The sequence below is a fragment of the Erythrolamprus reginae genome, chromosome 2 (genome assembly GCF_031021105.1).
Source record: "Erythrolamprus reginae isolate rEryReg1 chromosome 2, rEryReg1.hap1, whole genome shotgun sequence".
NCBI classification, from domain to species: domain Eukaryota; kingdom Metazoa; phylum Chordata; class Lepidosauria; order Squamata; family Dipsadidae; genus Erythrolamprus; species Erythrolamprus reginae.
In genome coordinates this window covers 1,509,050-1,529,947 of record NC_091951.1, presented here as the reverse complement: position 1 = coordinate 1,529,947, position 20,898 = coordinate 1,509,050, and the positions used below count along the sequence as shown (strand labels likewise).

General features: G+C 45.8%; 1 pseudogene; it reads right to left on the bottom strand.

Annotated features, from left to right (window-relative positions):
• The window catches only part of LOC139162989 (zinc finger protein 721-like), a 35,633-nt pseudogene extending 22,954 nt beyond the window's left edge, over positions 1–12,679 (bottom strand).
• Between the last annotated feature and the right edge of the window lie 8,219 nt (positions 12,680–20,898).

Genomic DNA, 20,898 nt, shown 5'->3' with positions numbered 1-20,898 from the left:
CTTTTTTAATGGAGCAATTAAAGAATTTTAAAAATCTCCAATTACATTTAGAAGAGGTTCAGAAAAAGGGGAAGAGAAACCCACCTGCAGGTGGGTGGATGGGAGTTGTTGGAGACAATGAGTCAATCAGGACCCTTCATGGGCTCGAGGACTCCGAGGGACCCCCTCCCCATTGATAGCCCATAATAGGTTGCATTCTCTTTCTTTAATAAACCTCCAAGAACAGAAGTTCCCAAAAATATTTCTGAAAGAGACCCTCTTGGCTAGGCTTGATTAAGAGACCTCCCCTAGCTGGTCCCCTCCCCACAACTCCTCTTCCAGCCCCTCATACTCACCTTTCCTGCTCTTCAGGTAGAAGAGCCCCACAGCAAGGAAGGCCACTCTGGCTCTCCCTAGAAAGAGGGTTTCTTGCCCTTCTCGGGGCAGCACAAGGTCCCCAGGGGAGGAGGAGATGGAGAGGAGGAGCTTAGCCCACTGGACGGTGATGAGAGCCTCCAGGCTGGCATGCTCTACCTGGCAAGCATAGAGGTCCACTCGCTGGTTCTGGGTCGCCAGCATCACCTGGAGCTGGTGGGTCCAGTCTCCATTCTGGAGCTCCTACCTGAAGGCCACACCCTCCTTCACTGCCTGCTGGTTCTTCGGCCATTAGATCTTGATCACCACAGGATATAAGCCTACAATGGTGCAGGAGAGGGAGGCACAGGAGGACCCAGAAACAAAGACCAAGTTGGTTACTTCAGATGGCACCTGGGACTGTGTCCAGAGCCCTGGCAGCCCTATGATTGCGGGATGCACCAAGCCTTTGCCAGGGCCATGCCAAGATCCTTGCAGATGGAGGCCCTCATCCCCAAACCAAGCTCTGCCTGCAGTTGGCCGTCCTCCTTCTAGCCAAAGAACAAGCCATTATTGGGGAAGGAGGTGGGGAGGGGTCCAAGTCCCAGATGGCAACTATAATAATAATAATAATAATAATAATAATAATAATAATAATAATACAACACAGCAAACGAGATCACTATGCTGGATTTCGTATTTCATCACCAGTCAGGTGCTTCCCAAGCACCTAGGACTGTGTGATGTATAATAATAATAATAATAGTAATAATAATAATAATAATAATCTATTAGACTTGTATGCCACCCCTCTCCGAAGACTCGGACCTTTCTTGGGATGGGGTGGGGCAGCAGGGACTGTGGAATGGGAGGGATCGGGGGGGGGGGGGGGAAGGGAAAGTGGGGGCAGGTGGAGGCAGAGGAGTTCAGGCAGATCCCAAGATCACAGCAGAGCTTTGGACAGGATCCCTCTTTCCTTCTTCACCAAATCTCTAAGTGGCACAATTTTTAGATGGATTGAGGAGGGGGCGAGAGTGGAGGTGTCTGGTTGAGTCCCCCAAGAGGGTCCTTAAAATATCCATCCCATCTCAGAGTACTTTGCTAACAGCATTGCTCTCTGTTGAAGGATTGTTTTAATAACTATTAATTCTATAATGCTGAAGATTATTCATTATTTGTAAATTAAAGCTGGGATTTAACCTGGTTGTTACCTAGACAAAGTACTGTAATACCTCGTCTTACGAACTTAATTGGTTCCAGGGGGAGGTTCGCAAGACGAAAAGTTTGTAAGACGAAACATTATTTCCCATAGGAAACAATGTAAAATCAATTAATCTGTGCAACAGGAAAAAAAAAAACGCAAAAAAATGCCGCCGCCCAGCTGTCACCTTTTGAAACAGCCGGGGGTGCTTTCCAGCGTCCTCCTGAACCCGAACGCCAAACCTGAACTTCCGGGTTCAGCGTTCGGGAGGCCGCCGAGAAGCCCCCCGGCTGTTTCAAAAGGTGACAGCCGGGCGGTGGGGCTTCTCGGCGGCCTCCCGAACGCCAAATCCGGAGGTTCGGCAAAAGTTCGGGTTCGGTAGGCCGCTGGGAAGCCGCGCTGCCTGGCTGTCACCTTTTAAAACAGCCGGGGGGCTTCTCGGCGGCCTCCTGAACCCGAACGCCAAACCCAAAGTTCCGGGTTCGGCGTTCGGGAGGCCGCTGGGAAGCCCCGCCGCCCGGCTGTCACCTTTTAAAACAGCCGGGGGGGCTTCTTGGAGGCCTCCTGAACACCGAACCCGGAAGTTCGTGTTTGGCGTTCGGATTCAGGAGGCCGCTGCCAAGCCCCCTGACTGTTTTAAAAGGTGACAGCCGGGCGGCGGGGCTTCCCAGCGGCCTCCCGAACCCAAACTTTTGCCGAACTTCCAGGTTTGGCGTTCCCCGGCTGTCACCTTTTAAAACAGCCGGGGGGCTTCTCAGAGGCCTCCCAAACGCCGAACCCGGAAGTTCGGGTTTGTTGTTCGGGTTCAGGAGGCTGCTGGGAAGCCCCCCGGCTGTTTTAAAACGTGAGAGCCAGGCGGCGGGGCTTCCCAGCGGCCTCCCGAACCCGAACTTTTGCCGAACTTCTGGGTTCAGCATTCGGGAGGCTGCTGGGTCACCATTTAAAATAGCTGGGGGGCTTCTCGGAGGCCTCCTGAACGCCGAACCCGGAAGTTTGCGTTTGGTGTTCATGTTCAGGAGGACGCTGGGAAGCCCCCTGGCTGTTTCAAAAAGCGACAGCCGGGCGGCAGCGGCGAGTTCGTAAGAAGAAAAAAGTTCGTAAGAAGAGGCAAACATTTTCTGAACCCCGGGTTCATATCTCGGGTTGTTCGTAAGACGAGGGGTTCGTATCATGAGGTACCACTGTATGACATTTCCAGTGTGGGGTTTTGTTTTTTTGTTCTTCATAATAAGACCATTTGCATCTGGGAACATTAACAATCTTTGTGTATTAGCTTAAAAAAAGGCAGCGGTTTTACAAAGTGAAAACCGTGACTTGTTTCTTTGAGCAAGAAATGCAAATGGATCAGAAAAAATATTTCAGCAAGAAAATGGATGGAGCATTTTTAAATAAGTGGAAATGGAAAAGTTTCAATTTGACATTTTATTGAAAATACCTTCAACTTCTGTAGATTACATTTAGCAGTTGATTCACTAAAACGAGGACCCAGATTGCTTGGGACAAGATGCTGACTTTGTAAACTGCTCAAAGATAAAGTGGTAGAGCATTGTAGAGTAGTAAAGAAATCTAAGTGGAATTGCTATTGCTATATAGTTTCTCCTGAGTATGGGTCCTTTTATGAGAGGATAGAGATCTAATCTGAGTAAAGATCTTTCCACACTTCATGCATTTATATGGCTTCTCCCCTGTATGGATCCTCTTATGGGAACAAAGTGCACTACTTTGAGCAAAAGTCTTTCCACATTCCATGCATTTATACAGCTTCTCCCCTGTGTGGATCCTCTTATGGGAAGTAAGAGAATTATTATGAGCAAAGGTCTTTCCACATTCCATACATTTATACGGCTTCTCCCCTGTGTGGATCCTTTTATGGGAAGTAAGATCACTGCTGTGAGCAAAGGACCTTCCACACTCCATGCATTTATATGGTTTCTCCCCTGTGTGGATCCTTTTATGGGTATTAAGTGCACTGCTCTGAGCAAAGGTCTTTCCACACTCCATGCATTCATATGGCTTCTCCCCTGTGTGGATCCTCTTATGGGAAGTAAGAGAATTATTATGAGCAAAGGTCTTTCCACATTCCATACATTTATACAGCTTCTCCCCTGTGTGGATCATTTTATGGGTATTAAGTGCACTGCTTTGAGCAAAGGTCTTCCCACACTCCATGCATTCATACGGCTTCTCACCTGTGTGGATCCTTTGGTGGTAAATAAAATAATGTCTTCGAGCAAAGGTCCTTCCACACTCCATGCATTTATACGGCTTCTCCCCTGTGTGGATCCTTTTATGGGAAGTAAGTGTAGTGCTATGAGCAAAGGTCTTTCCACACTCAATGCATTTATATGGCTTCTCCCCAGTGTGGATCCTTTTATGGGAAGTAAGATCTGTGCTCTGAACAAAGGACCTTCCACACTCCATGCATTTATATGGCTTCTGCCCTGTGTGGATCCTTTTATGGGAAATAAGTGCACTACTTTGAGCAAAAGTCTTTCCACACTCCATGCATTTATATGGCTTCTCCCCTGTGTGGATCCTTTTATGGGAACGAAGTGCACTACTTTGAGCAAAAGTCTTTCCACATTCCATGCATTTATACGGCTTCTCCCCTGTGTGGATCCTTTGGTGGTAAATAAATTGATCTCTTCGAGCAAAGGTACTTCCACACTCCATGCATTCATACAGCTTCTCCCCTGTGTGGATCCTCTTATGGAAAATAAGAGAATTACTATGAGCAAAGGTCTTTCCACATTCCATGCATTTATACGGCTTCTCCCCTGTGTGGATCCTCTTATGGAAAATAAGAGAATTACTATGAGCAAAGGTCTTTCCACACTCCATGCATTCATACGGCTTCTCCCCTGTGTGGATCCTTTTGTGGATAGTAAGTTGCCCCCTTGTTTTAAAACATTTTCCACATTTCAAACATTTATAAGGTTTTTCTTTTGTGTCAATCGCTTTTTGGGATGTCAGGTAGTTACTTCCAAGAGAAAGAATGGATGTCCCATTGTAATTTTGTCCATTGTGTCTTCTTATAACATCTTCTCCTTTGTTTTGGGTGAAATAGTTTTCATTTACTTGTACTTTAGCTCTGATTAGCTTCACACTTTTCCCAATATATTTTTTCTTGATTTTCTCTTGTTGCACAAGTATGTCTTTCATCAGAGCATCAGATGAGTTTTCCTGATTGCAATCCTTTGACTGGTTTCTTTTGGGGCTTTCAGATTCCATTGGAATTCCAAACTTCTCCGTTCCATCTTTAGGGTTGGTGACCTGGAACAGTTCACAGGAATCTTGATTCTCTTCTCCTGTCCTGTTCTTACCTTCAAAGCAAAAAAGAAATGACAATGAAAGCCTTTGTTCTTAAATTGGATTGGGAGAAGACTCTTCTATGGGCTGGGTGTGAAAGTTCTATTCTGACACAATTTGGGAGGTTTCAGAGTACAAATGACAACACAGTCCTTTCACATAACCTCCAGAGGACACATAAAAGCACACCTCGTTCTTTTCAGCCTCCACAGGTAAGTTCAAATAGAAATGGAAAAATAGAGATAGCACAGAAAGCATTTAAGCAAAGAGACATTGACTCTTTCCTTCATTCAAGCACCAGAAGACGAGATCCTTTAATAATAATAATAATAATAATAATAATAATAATAATAATAATAATAATAATATATTAGATTTGTATGCTGCCCCTCTCCGAGGACTTTCCTTCTCCCTCCCAGAAGACGATATCTCATAATACATGTATTATTTTTACAAATAAAAAACTAACTATAATCTGTCTTCTTGAAATCTGATTTGTGACTAGAAAACTCTTACCCAGAGAGACCACGTTCCTATGGTTTTCCAGCATGACTTCCGAATGCAGCGCTTTCTGGTCAGGATCCAGCTGAGACCATTCCTCCTCAGAGAAATACACAGCCACCTCCTCAAAGGACACAGGACTCTCCTGAACATGGAAAAAAGAACAGAACAGGAGGATTTTCAAGATCTTTCCATGTTCATCAGAGATTTAGACAAGAGGACAGATGGTGTGCAGTAGCTGCCAATGAAGCAGTAACACAGTTCCAGGCTGCATCAACAGAGGGATAGAATCAAGATCACGTGAAGTGTTAATGGTAAGGCCACACTTGGAGTACTGCATTCAGTTCTGGTCACCACGATATAAAAAGGACGTTGAGACTCTAGAAAGAGTGCAGAGAAGAGCAACGAAGATGATTAGGGGACTAGAGGCTAATATTGTAAAGGCTCGACTACTGTAACGCTCTCTACATGGGGCTACCTTTAAAAAGTGTTGAATACTCTGTATATTTTTGTTACCGGGGAGACTATGTAAATAGGTTGCGCCTGATTGGTTAAGGCACTGACAGCTCGTTTTGAGCGGGGGAAAAATTGTATAAATAGAGCCGGCTTTTCCCTTGCCAGCTGAGACGCGTTCCAGCTGACAGTCACTTCCTAAGAGCTGAAAATAAACAGAACCGTCTCGTTTACTCGCTGTCTCGAGTCACTTCACCTGGCGACGACGGAAGAACGAGCCTTCGCTTGCCGCTATGGATTCCCTGCCTGTCGGGAGAGCCCCGGACTTCTTCAACCCGGAGAAGACTACATGGGACGCTTACCTAGCGAAGTTCGACGTCTTCCTCGAGGCTGCTGGCATGAGAGAAGCCGACAACGATCGGAAGAGAGCGATCTTTCTAAATTACTGCGGCTCGGAGATGTTCGATCTCGCCCAGACATTAACCGACCCGGCTCCGGCGAATTTGGTCTCCTGGGACTCGCTGAAGACAAAACTCGCAGCCCACTTCAAGCCGACGAAGCCGCCGATCGTCTACAGACACCAGTTCTCCAGAATGGGGCAGCTAGAGGCCGAAACAATCAACCAATACGCTACGCGCCTGAGAACCGTGCTGTCAAAATGCCGGTTTGAAAACCCGGAAGCACGCCTGATCGACGCCCTCATCTTCGGGATGAAAAATTCAACTGTCAGGAACAAGCTCCTGACCGAGGAGGAACCTTCCCTCCAAAATGTCATCAAGCTCGCCCAGACCGCCGAAGTCGCTGAGGCGGCTGCAAAAGAGCTGAAGCACAACGACAAACAGGAAGTCGTGGCTCACATCACTTCGCCTTCTCGCAGAGCCACCTCTCCAAGCGAAGTCAGCCCGCCTGCGACCCCCGAAGAAGACTGCTTTCTCATCCGGCAAGATCACCTCCAACCCATCAGGCAGCCTCGCCAATTACTTCCCTGCTCGGGTTGCCGCGGCGACCATCCCCGCCACCAATGCCCCTTCCGGGATGCCGATTGCCGCCGTTGCAGCCGCCGTGGGCACATTGCCGCAGCATGCAGAGCCCCAACGCCAGAGGACACATTCTCCTCTCCAAGGGCTACCAGATTCAACAATCAACCGCGAGGAAACAGAGGATTCCGCTCTTTCGGCCGCAACAAGCACTCCAACTATAACCGCGACTACATAAGAGGTACCCGGGACGTTTCAATTCATTATACGGTAACAACCAACAAAACAAAAATTAACATATCTTTGCTTTTAAATTCTAAACCGTGCCAGATGGAACTGGACACTGGTTCTAGATATAGCATTATGCCTTGGACAAAGGTTAAACTGTATTTGCCTCATATTGGGAAACATGATTTAATGCATTCTGATTTACGTATTAAGGATTTTCAAGGGGTATTAATTCCTGTTCTAGGTGTCATAAATGTACCAATTGTATACAAATGTTTTAAGGGTGAACTTCCCCTACTAGTGGTGTCAGGGCCAACACATTCCCTTTTAGGCTTGGAGTGGATGACTCCCTTGGGTATAGGAATTTCTGGCATCCACACAATTACACATTCTGATATTCCTGATTTTGTCAAAGAATTTCCAAATGTATTTAGTCCAACTCTGGGGACCTATACAGGTCCTCCTATATCTTTCTCGCTTGACCCTAAGGTGCCTCCAATCCGTCTCAAAGCACGGAGAGTTCCTTTGCCTCTACTGCCTAAACTAGATATCGAATTAGACAAACTCATCCATCAAGGTATTCTAGTTCCAATAGATCAAGCGCCATGGGAAACCCCAATTGTCACTCCCCTCAAACCAGATGGCTCTTTGCGAGTTTGCGCAGACTACAAATCAACCCTGAATAGAGCTTTACAACATCATCCATACCCCATACCGGTAGTACAACATTTACTTCATTCCCTGGGGGAGGGGAAGGTATTCGCAAAGATTGACCTTGCCCAGGCATACCAGCAGCTCCCCGTAGACGAACTTACATCATTATTCCAAACTATTGTCACCCATAGGGGAGCTTTCCGATGCACCCGATTGCAATTTGGAGTCAGTGTAGCCCCGGGAATATTCCAGAGTTTGATGGAACGACTGCTAACAGGAATAGGAGGAACCATACCTTACTTTGATGACATTCTAATTTCAGGAAGGGATCAGACCCAATTAAATTCAAGAATAAGGCAAGTTCTAACAAGACTGCAAAACAAGGGCCTAAGAGTAAAACCTGGCAAATGCGTATGGGGAACCAGAAGTGTTAATTTTTTGGGTTACACAATTGATGGCGAAGGGATCCATCCCACTAGTGATAAAGTCAGGGCAATACAAGAAGCCCCAGAGCCCAAGAGTAAGGCTGAATTACAAGCTTTTTTAGGGTTGCTTAATTTCTACTCTGTTTTTTTGAGGCAGAAGGCCACAGCAGCAGAACCCCTACACCGGCTGCTTCAGAAGGAAGTTCCTTGGCAATGGGGGAAAATTGAAAGTGAAGCCTTTTCCCGAATAAAGAGTCTCTTAACGTCCAAAAGCGTAGTGGTACAGTACAGTTCGTTACTTCCCCTACGTCTTACGTGCGATGCTTCCCCCTATGGGGTGGGTAGTGTACTGGCTCATGTGCTGCCTAACGGTACAGAGGCTCCTATCGCATTTTTCTCCAGAACGCTGTCCAGCACAGAAAGGAATTACAGTCAGCTGGACAAGGAGGCATTAGCATTAGTCTCAGGGGTGAAAAAATTCCACAATTACATATTTGGTCGGAAATTTCAATTAGTAACAGATCACAAACCATTGTTAGGCCTTCTAGCCCCAGACAGACCAACTCCACCCTTCATGTCCCCTCGCTTGCTTAGATGGGGTCTTTTTTTGTCAGGATACCAATATGAGCTAATTCATAAAGGAGGGACAACCATTAACCATGCGGATGGCCTTAGCAGATGCCCCATTCCTGATTTAGTGGAAGACCCTGCCCCCTCTGCTGATGTCTTACTAATAGAGTTAGCTGATAACCCCCTGACAACTGCCAAAGAAGTGGCAGAGCATACAACTAAAGACCCCACACTTATGAAGGTTGTTAATTGTGTTCTTAGGGGATGGAACAATGAAAACTTGGGGACAGACCTGTCAGAGTTCAAAAGTAAAAGGTTAGAACTATCCTATGTTAAGGGATGTCTATTATGGGGTGACCGGGTCGTGATTCCAGAAAGTTTAAAGTCTAAAGTTTTGACTATGCTGCATGTGGGTCATCCAGGCATCGTAAGGATGAAGGGGCTAGCAAGGGGGCATTTCTGGTGGCCAGGACTAGATGCCCACATTGAGAGGTGGGTGTCCAAGTGCGACCCTTGTCAGGAGTCAAGGCCAAGACCTCCAAAAACAACGCCTATGGACTGGGATCAGCCCCAGGGCCCCTGGTCTAGATTGCACATAGATTTCGCTGGTCCCATTGATTCAAAATATTTCCTAATTGTAGTAGATGCATATTCAAAGTGGGTCGAGATAATATTAATGCATAACATCACCACATGTTCCACTATAAAAGCTTTACGCCATCTTTTTGCCACGCATGGCTGCCCAGATGTGTTAGTTTCTGATAATGGGCCCCAACTGACAGCCAGACAGTTTGAACTCTTCCTAGATCAGTTAGGGGTAAGGCACGCCCTCATATCTCCTTTTTCGCCATGGGCGAACGGATTGGCAGAGAGATATGTTCGGGTTGCCAAAGAAGCATTGAAAAGGGCTGGCCCTGGGGAGGTGCAAGAACACCTAGATGAATTCCTATTGGCACAACATATAACTCCCAATGCAAAAACCAACAGGAGCCCTGCAGAAATTCTTATGGGCAGGAAACTCAGGTCAACCTTAGATAGATTACACCCTGTGTTTTGTACAAAGAATCATATGACTGAAAATGCTGAGAGACATATGTTTATAGGGCAATGTGTATTTGCAAGGAATTTTGATGGAGGCCTTAAGTGGCTTAAGGGCACAGTGTTGCAACAAAAAGCACCAAAAACATATTTAATTTCATTGAACGATGGCCGAGTATGGACTAGGCACATCGATCATTTAAGGTGCCCAGAAACTGAGTCTAGTGATCAAACACCGATTGTACACACAGACAAACCGATGGAAAACGACGCAACTCCAACATTTATGGATTTAAATATGGACTCACCCCTTCGAAGCCGCTCAGCCAGCACATTGGAGCCATCTTCGTCAGCGGAGGTCGGTGATGTGCCAGCCAGCTCAACTCTGGGGGCCGGAGTTCAACCTGGGCCCTTGGAAGCCAGAGGAGGTACCGACGAACCGACCTCCTTCCATGCCGACGACGAAGGACTAACTGAATTGCGCAGGTCCACAAGGAACACCCAAAGACCACACCGATTGGCTGAATACATCACATGGCTTTCTGAGTAATCTGTATGTTTTTTTTCTAGGAAGGGAGGGGTGTTGAATACTCTGTATATTTTTGTTACCGGGGAGACTATGTAAATAGGTTGCGCCTGATTGGTTAAGGCGCTGACAGCTCGTTTTGAGCGGGAAAAAAATTGTATAAATAGAGCCGGCTTTTCCCTTGCCAGCTGAGACGCGTTCCAGCTGACAGTCACTTCCTAAGAGCTGAAAATAAACAGAACCGTCTCGTTTACTCGCTGTCTCGAGTCACTTCAAAAAGTATTTGGAAACTTCAGATCGTGCAGAATGCAGCTGCGAGAGCAATCATGGGCTTCCCCAAAAATGCCCATGTAACACCAACACTCCGCAGTCTGCATTGGTTGCCGATCAATTTCCGGTCACAATTTAAAGTGTTGGTCATTACCTATAAAGCCCTTCATGGCACCGGACCAGGGTATCTACGAGACTGCCTCCTGCCGCACGAATCCCAGTGACTGGTTAGATCCCACATAGTGGGCCTTCTCCGGGTCCCGTCAACAAAACAATGTCGTTTGGCGGGGCCCAGGGGAACAGCCTTCTCTGTGGCAGCCCTGGCCCTCTGGAACCAACTCCCCCCGGAGATTAGAATTGCCCCCATCCTCCTCGCCTTTTGTAAGCTCCTTAAAACCCACCTCTGCCGTCAGGCATGGGGGAACTAAGATATTCTTTCGCCCTAGGCCTCTACAATTTATGCATGGTATGCGTGTGTGTGTGTATGTATGTTTGGTTTTACAAATAAGGTTTTTTTTAGCTGTTTTAGTATTGGATTGACATGCTGTTTTTATTACTGTTGTGAGCCGCCCCGAGTCTGCGGAGAGGGGCGGCATACAAATCCAATTAATAATAATAATAATAATAATAATAATAATAGTGAATTATGGCAGAGCCATTTCTCCGGGCACTCCAAGTGGCGGCCATGAAACTTCCAGGTTTCTGACGTGCATGTGCAGTGACGAGAAGAGGGAGGAGAGGCTGCTGGACCCGCAGAAGTTGCTGACTGCCCTGGCGTCCGTATGCCAGTGGGGAAATCCCGGCGCCGCTTGAGGAGCAGCTGGAGGAGTTGGAGAGATAGGTGCATTCCTGCTCTCCCCCTGTGGCCTGCCCCCACCTCACCTAACTCTGTTTCTGAGGATGGGAGAGAAGCGGGGGAGAGCCCAGGTGAAGCTCTTGCTGGCGGACTGGGGCCGTGCAGGAGAGGTGGCTGGACCTCCCTTGTGCATCTCCGGTCCGTTTTTAAAAAGAAGAACAGATAAAAGAGCAAGGCGGAAAAGGCACCGACTCACTCTCCTGCCCTCTCCCAGCGCCCGGCTCTCCTCCTCGCCTCCGGTGTCAAAGAGCGAGCAAACTTTTCTGCCTCCCTCCATGCACGGCTTCACACCCAGACACACACACACACGCAAAGGAATCGGGAGGCTCCCCCTTTCTTACTTGATTTGGAGGTTCAACCGCTGTTTGATCTCCGTCATAAAAACAAGAAAGCTTCATTCTTTGTTTCTCTGTAAGGAACAAATCATTTCAAAATGCATCATTAACAAAAGAGGAGGAGGTTTTCTATAGAAGAGAAGAGACAGAGAGAGGTAAGACAGATGGACAACTGGAGGATATTTTATTACCTCCTGAAGTGTCCTGGCTTTGATCTTCCCAAGGGATCCTCCTGAAAAATATCTCCTGAGGGGGATTTGATGGATTCTCCTTTCCCTCAGGATCTCTGATATCCACAGTGCAGCACTTCAAATGGGAAGAAGGAAAAAAGAAGCAAAATGTATATGACACGAGACAAAGTGGATTCCCAGATTTAGAACACAATCTCAAAGACCCCAATATCCATCTGTGAGGTTGAGTGAGAAAACAGAACGATGTCCTACAAGAATTGGAGATGGGATGAAGGCCAGAGAAGTTTGGGAAGGAGGGGTGAAGTATTCAACCACATTCTCTATTCTCTTCTGAGCTCCCAAAAGTGTCTCACCTGCAACTGGACCTGCTCCTTCTGCTCCTCTGCCTGGCTCAGGAGGAGGCCTTCTGCCAGGGCCACCGCCTGGGAGCTGGTCTCTGCTCCACACTCCCGCACCCAGCCCTCCATCTCTGGGGGCAGAAGGGACAGGAGATGCTCCAGAACCACCAGGTCCAGCATCTGGGCTTTGGAGTGCTTCTCTGGTCTCAGCCATCGCCTGCACAAGTCATGGAGTCGGCTGCAAAGTCCTCGGGGATCCTCAGCCTCCCGGTATTGCATGAAGTTCCAGGGCTGAACTTCCGAAGGGAGGATGGGTTCCTCCTCCAGGATCTTCTGCCCGGGTCTTGTCCAGAGCTCCCCCCCATTCACAGGCTGAGCGGCTGCAGGGCCTTTTCCACTTCCCCCCTTTGCAACAGGTGGGGTCTCCATCCTTTCTCTGTCCTGCAGAGCAACTCCAAAGGGGTCCAAGGACTCTTGTGGGTCTCCAGACGCCTTTTCCTTCACGGGACCATTTTTGGGAACACAGGACGGATCTCTCCAGGTGATCCCGCTCTTTTCTTCTTCCCCCAGGAGAAAATGGGGCCTTGCAAAGACCCCAAATGGCTTCCGGTTTCTGTCTCTGAGGTGGAAGGAAAAACAAAGGCCCAGAATGAGAAGGTGGAATTCAGCCCGAGGGACCTTCCCCCAACCTGCCCGGAGCCCCAAGAGGCTCATCCCAGCGCAGGTCCCAGGTCCCCCGAGCAGGGCCGGGAAGGAGGCAGCTGCAGAGGCCGCCCCGCTTCTCTCCCCCTCCGGAGACAGGATCGGGCCCTCGGGGAGCCTGGTGCGAATCCCGCCTCCTCCCCCCCCGCTTCTTCCGCTTCCCCTGCAGGGAGAGGGCGGCAGGGGAACATGGGGACCGGGAAGCCCCCCCCCCCCCTCACCTGGGACACGTCTGGGTGTTTTCCCGCCGGGCTCTGGGTCTCACGCCGCACCAGGGTTGGAGAGCGAGTGGGGCGTCCTAGAGCGGCAAGGCTCAGTGATGTCACTTCCTTCTCAGCCTCCTCTCCCCCCCGTGACTTTCGCCCTCCGGTGGGCCAATGGGGAGTTTCTTTCCCTTGGCAGACATCGCCCCCTGGTGGATTTGGGGCAAAGTGCCCGGATGGGAGGAATGGCGGGAAAGAGACGCGCCTGACAATTCAATCTCAGCTCAGACTTTCAATGTGAAGAGAGTGAATTTAATGGCTGGAGAAGGAAAGTGCACAAAGGTCCCCAACACCCCGTGGTGGCTGAGGGGGGCGGGCTCCTGCCTGAGGGGATCTGCGCTTTGATTGGTTGCTGAGGGTGGGAAGGGGGCGTGTCCCTTTTCCCCGCCTTTTCCCTCTGGGCGCTGTTTGAGATTTACCTCAGGAGGCTCCCGACTGTCTTCTCTGCTGCGAACGTTCATTTCTCTTGATAGAAAAGGGCAGATTTTTCTCAGTGTCTCCCTCTTCCTTTGGACAGCAGCCGCCTCATCCTTCTCCTCGCCCGGCTTGTCTCCTCTCCTGGTGGGCCTCCGCAAGGCCCTCCCTCCCCACTTCCCCCTTCAGGGAGAGGACGGCTGGGGAGCATGGGACTCGGGAAGAGCCTTCCCCCCCCCCTCACCTGGAGTATGTCTGGATGTCGCCCATCCGGACTCTCCGTCTCACGCCAGCACCAAGGTTTAAGGAGAAAGAGTGCGGCGTCCCAGAGTGGCAAGGCTGTGACGTCACTTCCTTCTCCGCCTCCTCTGGGAAGCCCTTCGCGACAGTCCCACCCCCCGGTGGGGAAGCGCCTGGAGTTCCCTTCCCTTGGCAAAGAGCGCCCCCTGGTGGATTTGGCGGAAAGTGCCAGGATGGGAGAAAGGGCTTTCTTCTGGGGCGTTTCTAGAGCGGTTGAGCTCTTCCTCCCCTCCAGCCCCCTCTCCTCTTTCCTCCGCTCGGCTTCCCCATTGGGGAGGGGAGGGGAGGGACCAGGAGGTCTCGGGAGGGGCCATCAGGGGCCCCTTGGCCCTTCTTTCCTTTCAGCCTCCGTCTCTCTTGTTCTTCTCTGCGCTTTTTCCAGACTCTCCAGGTCTTCTTTGTTTATTTAGGATACAAAACGCAGAGAAAACTGGAAATTGGGAATTCACCACTTCACCAGAAGAGCCCTCGACTCCTCCACTCGAAATAGAAAACCCTCCGAGACTAGACTTTCAATCCTGGGCCTAGAAAGCCTAGAGCTAAGACGCCTTAAACAAGATCTAAGTATTGCCCCCAAGATCATATGCTGCAACGTCCTGCCTGTCGGCGACTACTTCAGCTTCAACCACAACAACACAAGAGCACACAACAGATTCAAACTTAATATTAACCGCTCCAAACTTGACTGTAAAAAATAGGACTTCAGTAACCGAGTTGTCGAAGCGTGGAACTCATGACCGGACTCCATAGTGTCATCCCCAAACCCCCAACACTTTACCCTTAGATTATCTAAATTTTACAAACTTTGGAAAATGCTACAAGGAGATAGGTGGAGAGGTTAATGAGAAGAAGAGGGAAGGTTTTTTTGCTCTTCTCTTTCTCTTCTTTTTTCTTGCACTGTGCTTTTTACACCTATGGTGGAGTTTATGTATAATTTTAAACATTATTGCGTATAATTTATCTTCTGGTTACCTGTTATTTATTGGTATTATTGTGAAAACAAATATTTTTCTAGTGTGATGCAGGAGTATTTTGTCTTTATCCTTTGTGCCATCTTATTGCAGCTTTTAATATTGTTGATGGCAAAATTAATAATATTTTGTTAATTTGGTGTATTTGCACTGTTCTGGTTATTTATTTATTTATTTATTTATATGTATGTAATATGTTGATGTCACTTGAATATATTTTCTGCGTTATTAACATATTATTAATCTGTCAAACAAGTGTACCTTGTTGTAGTGGCAGGGTTTAATTTTTTTTAAAAGGTAAATTTAATATATAATTGGTATGTCACAAAATAAAGTAGTTTTAAAATGGGGGGGGGCAGACACTTAGGCTGTATGGGGCCCCAAAATTCCTGATGACGGCCCTGATCCAACATATCCATTGCTTAATTTCAAATAAAAACCTTATAGTAATATTAATTATTACTTATTAAAATGTTTCCATCATTTCAAGAGTTTCCATAGTCATCTAAATCCTATCAGTATTGTATCAAGTTCCCGAATTATCCAAATCTTATGTTTAAACAAATCTTGTATGTAAAAATAATTATTATTCAGCTTATATATTCTTCCAACATTGGATCCACTTTCATTCTTTCTAATTCTCTATTTTCTCTGTCAGTACAAATATTTAATTATATTAAAACAAAAAAATTAATCTAATGCCACCAAACCTTTATCAATCTAGTATGAAGTTATTAACCTATAAAAACATTGAACTAAATAATCATGTTGATTATTTATACCAAATTATAAACAATTGATATTATCACAATTATATATAATATACTAATTCTAAATAGAGAAATATTTCTATAACGTTCCAGCACCGATCATCCATTTTCTTTTAATTTTTCAACTGGTATGGTAAACTGGTATGGTAAACTGATATGGTAAATGATTTAGCTTTACTAGATAAATGGTCAAAGCAATGGAAACCACAGTTTAATGTTTCCAAATGTAAAATAATGCACTTGGGGAAAAGGAATCCTCAATATGAGTATTGCATTGGCAGTTCTGTGTTAGCAAAAAACTTCAGAAGAGAAGGATTTAGGGGTAGTGATTTCTGACAGTCTCAAAATGGGCGAGCAGTGTGGTCGGGCGGTAGGAAAAGCAAGTAGGATGCTTGGCTGCATAGCTAGAAGTATAACAAGCAGGAAGAGGGAGATTGTGATCCCCTTATATAGAATGCTGGTGAGACCACATTTGGAGTACTGTGTTCAGTTCTGGAGACCTCACCTACAAAAAGATATTGATAAAATTGAACATAGAAACATAGAAACATAGAAGTCTGACGGCAGAAAAAGACCTCATGGTCCATCTAGTCTGCCCTTATACTATTTTCTGTATTTTATCTTAGGATGGATATATGTTTATCCCATGCATGTTTAAATTCAGTTACTGTGGATTTATCTACCACATCTGCTGGAAGTTTGTTCCAAGGATCTACTACTCTTTCAGTAAAATAATATTTTCTCATGTTGCTTTTGATCTTTCCCCCAACTAACTTCAGATTGTGTCCCCTTGTTCTTGTGCTCACTTTCCTATTAAAAACACTTCCCTCCTGGACCTTATTTAACCCTTTAATATATTTAAATGTTTCGATCATGTCCCCCCTCTTCCTTCTGTCCTCCAGACTATACAGATTGAGTTCATTAAGTCTTTCCTGATACGTTTTATGCTTAAGACCTTCCACCATTCTTGTAGCCCGTCTTTGGACCCGTTCAATTTTGTCAATATCTTTTTGTAGGTGAGGTCTCCAGAACTGAACACAGTATTCCAAATGTGGTCTCACCAGCATTCTATATAGTGGGATCATAATCTCCCTCTTCCTGCTTGTTATACCTCTAGCTATGCAGCCAAGCATCCTACTTGCTTTCCCTACCGCCTGACTGCACTGTTCACCCATTTTGAGACTGTCAGAAATCACTACCCCTAAATCCTTTTCTTTTGAAGTATTTGCCAACACTGAACTGCCAATACAATACTCAGATTGAGGATTCCTTTTCCCCAAGTGCATTATTTTACATTTGGAAACATTAAACTGCAGTTTCCATGGCTTTGACCATTTATCTAGTAAAGCTAAATCATTTACCATATTACAGACGCCTCCAGGAATATCAACCCTATTGCACACTTTAGAGTCATCGGCAAATAGGCAAACCTTCCCTACCAAACCTTCCCCTATGTCACTCACAAATATATTAAAAAGAATAGGACCTAGAACAGATCCTTGTGGCACACCGCTTGTAACCTGACTCTGCTCAGAATACTCGCCATTAACAATAACTCTCTGATGTCTACGCTTCAGCCAGCTGCAAATTCATTGAACTATCCAGGGATTAAGTCCAATCTTCACTAATTTATCTATCAGCTCTTTATGTGGAACCGTATCAAAGGCTTTGCTGAAGTCCAGGTAGGCAATATCCACGGCACCACCTTCATCCAACACCTTTGTGACATAGTCAAAGAAATCAATGAGATTAGTCTGACATGATTTGCCTTCAGTAAAGCCATGCTGATTTGGGTCTAATAAGTTATTGTTTTTTAGGTGCTGATTTATCCTCTTTTTGAGTAGAGTCTCCATCATTTTAACTACAACTGATGTCAAGCTAACTGGCCTGTAGTTACCAGCTTCTTCTCTACTGCCCTTCTTGTGAATAGGCACAACACTGGCCATTCTCCAATCCTCAGGAACTTCTCCTGTTAACAAGGATTGGTTAAACAAATCAGTCAGGGGGGCAGCAATGACAGATCTGAGTTCTTTAAGAACTCTGGGGTGGATGCCATCTGGACCCATTGCCTTATTTATCTTTAATCGTTCAAGTTCTTCTAAGACATCGGCTTCTAAGATCACTGGAGCTGAATCTGTACAGCTGGAAGCAATGCTATATCCCTCTATAGTATTATTTTGTAAGGTGTCTTTTGAGAAAACGGGTCCAAAGACGGGCTACAAGAATGGTGGAAGGTCTTCAGCATAAAACATATCAGGAAAGACTTCATGAACTCCATCTGTAGAGTCTGGAGGACAGAAGGAAAAGGGGGGACATGATCGAAACATTTCAATATGTTAAAGGGTTAGATAAGGTCCAGGAGGGAAGTGTTTTTAATAGGAAAGTGAACACAAGAACAAGGGGACACAATCTGAAGTTAGTTGGGGGGAAAGATCAAAAGCAACATGAGGAAATATTTGACTGAAAGAGTAGTAGATCCTTGGAACAAACTTCCAGCAGACGTGGTAGATAAATCCACAGTAACTGAATTTAAACATGCCTGGGATAAACATATATCCATCCTAAGATAAAATACAGGAAATATTATAAGGGCAGACTAGATGGACCATGAGGTCTTTTTCTGCCATCAGTCTTCTATGTTTCTTCTATGTAACTGTTCCCTTCCGGTAAATATCTTCTCCACTCCCATTTTCTTAGCTTCTTTCTCTTTCTTTTATTTTTGTACCAACAACTTATTTTTCCCAAAACCCCTTCTCTCCTTTTTAAATGTGTTATTTGTGTAGGTCTACCTTCAATTCTTCTTAACCTTTTCTCCCTACTTCCCCCTCTTGTTTATTTTTTATCACTGTGAACCCCAGTGTAATCATTATAAATCTCAATATAATCATCAACCCGTGGCCCAGTCTTTCTCAATGGGCGCCAAATGTCTGCTGGGGTCAGGGAGCTGCAGGGAGCTGCTCTTTGTCCTTAAAAACATGTTTATCTTTTACTCATCCAGGGAAACATAATATGTTGCCTTCTTAAAAATATTCCTCAAAATATTTTATTAGAATAGAATAGAAACATAGAAACATAGAAGACTGACGGCAGAAAAAGAACTCATGGTCCATCTAGTCTGCCCTTATACTATTTTCTGTATTTTATCTTAGGATGGATATATGTTTATCCAAGGCATTAAATTAAATTCCTGTGGATTTATCTACCAGGTCTGCTGGAAGTTTGTTCCAAGGATCTACTACTCTTTCAGTAAAATAATATTTTCTCATGTTGCTTTTGATCTTTCCCCCACTAACTTCAGATTGTGTCCCCTTGTCCTTGTGTTCATTTTCCTATTAAAAACACTTCCCTCCTGGACCTTATTTAACCCTTTGACATATTTAAATGTTTCGATCATGTCTCCCCTTTCCTTCTGTCCTTCAGACTATATAGATTGAGTTCATGAAGTCTTTCCGGATACGTTTTATGCTTAAGACCTTCCACCATTCTTGTAGCCCGTCTTTGGACCCAATTTTGTCAATATCTTTTTTTAGGTGAGGTCTCCAGAACTGAACACAGTACTCCAAATGTGGTCTCACCAGCACTCTATATAAGGGGATCACAATCTCCCTCTTCCTGCTTGTTATACCTCTAGCTATGCAGCCAAACATCCTACTTGCTTTTCCTACTGCCCGACCACACTGCTCACCCATTTTGAGACTGTCAGAAATCACTACCACTAAATCCTTCTCTTCTGAAGTTTTTGCTAACACAGAACTGCCAATGCAATACTCAGATTGAGGATTCCTTTTCCCCAAGTGCATTATTTTACATTTGGAAACATTAAACTGCAGTTTCCATTGCTTTGACCATTTATCTAGTAAAGCTAAATCATTTACCATATTACAGATGCCTCCAGGAATATCAACCCTATTGCACACTTTAGAATCATCGGCAAATAGGCAAACCTTCCCCAGGGCCGCCATCAGGAATTTTGGGGCCCCATACAGCCTAAGTGTTTGGGGGCCCCCTCTCTTCTTCCTTCCTTCCTTCCTTCCTTCCCTTTCTCTTTCTTTTTTCTCTTTTTGTTTTTCTTTTCATTCCTTCCTTCTTTCCTCCCTCTCCATCCCCTTCCTTCCTTCCTCTTTCTTTCTTTCTTTTCTTTCTCTTTCTTTCTTTTTTCTTTTTCTTTCTTTCCTTTTTTCTCTTCTTTTCCTCCCTCCCTCCTTCCTTCCTTCTCTTTTAAATTTTCAAACTGTCTTCTCCATATTCCTGGCTGAGGAATTGTGAAAGCTGCAGTCAACTGGTCTTCAGCCATTGTCCAGCCCTGCACTACGGACCCCTCCCTCCACCCCCTGAAGAGGCCGGGGGCTTCTTTCCAAAGCCAGTGGCAGTGATGCCAGAACCCCCTTCCCTGGGGATGGGGGGGGCTCCACTGGTCTCCCTTGACAAGACCTTCAGCAACACACCAGCCCTGCTGGGCAGGCCTCTTAGCCCCGCCAAAGAAATGGGGGTTAAGGAAGACTCCCACCCCCCACCTTGCCCCAAACACTGGCACTCTGCATAACGCATGCAGGGGCTTTGGCTTCCCCTCTGCAGAACAGAAGCTGGGGACCCCTCCCTCCACATACACAGGATCCCTATGGCCCATCCGAGGGCTGGCAAAATAGATGTGCCCCCCACCTGATTTTTTCTCTCTCTCTTTCTCTCTCTTTCTCTTTTTATCTCTCTTTCTCTCTCTTTCTCTCTCCTTTTCTCTTTTTCTCTTTTTCTCTCCCTTTCTCTTTTTCTCTCTTTCTCTTTTTCTCTCTTTCTCTCCCTCTCAAACAAGCATTGAAGAAATAATCAATATTAATAAAAATCTTAGGATACAAGCAGTAAGTGACAGTCATACAGTCCTGAGTGGCAGGAAATGGGTGATAAACTAGTAGAAATAGAAGGGGGGTTGCTAAGTATGAGGGGGGGGGGGTTGCTAACTTTCTTCACTCGTATATTAAACTTTCATGAACATGTGCAGAACATGTCTATCATTTTGATTATAGCCTACGCAACACACATTTTTGTGCTACAGCAGGTTTTAAAAATCACTCCCCATCACCTGAAAAAAAATACCTGGAGCAGCTCTCACAATCCATTCTAGCACATCACTTTCCCTCTGTTCACAATCTTTCAGAGCTGAAGATCAGCAATGGAGTTTATTGTTCAGGATTCTAAAGAAGCTGAAAATAGATTAGCGGAATTCACCTGGCTACTATTTCCTGCTTCCCCTCAATGATTAAGGTTTTCAATTACCATAT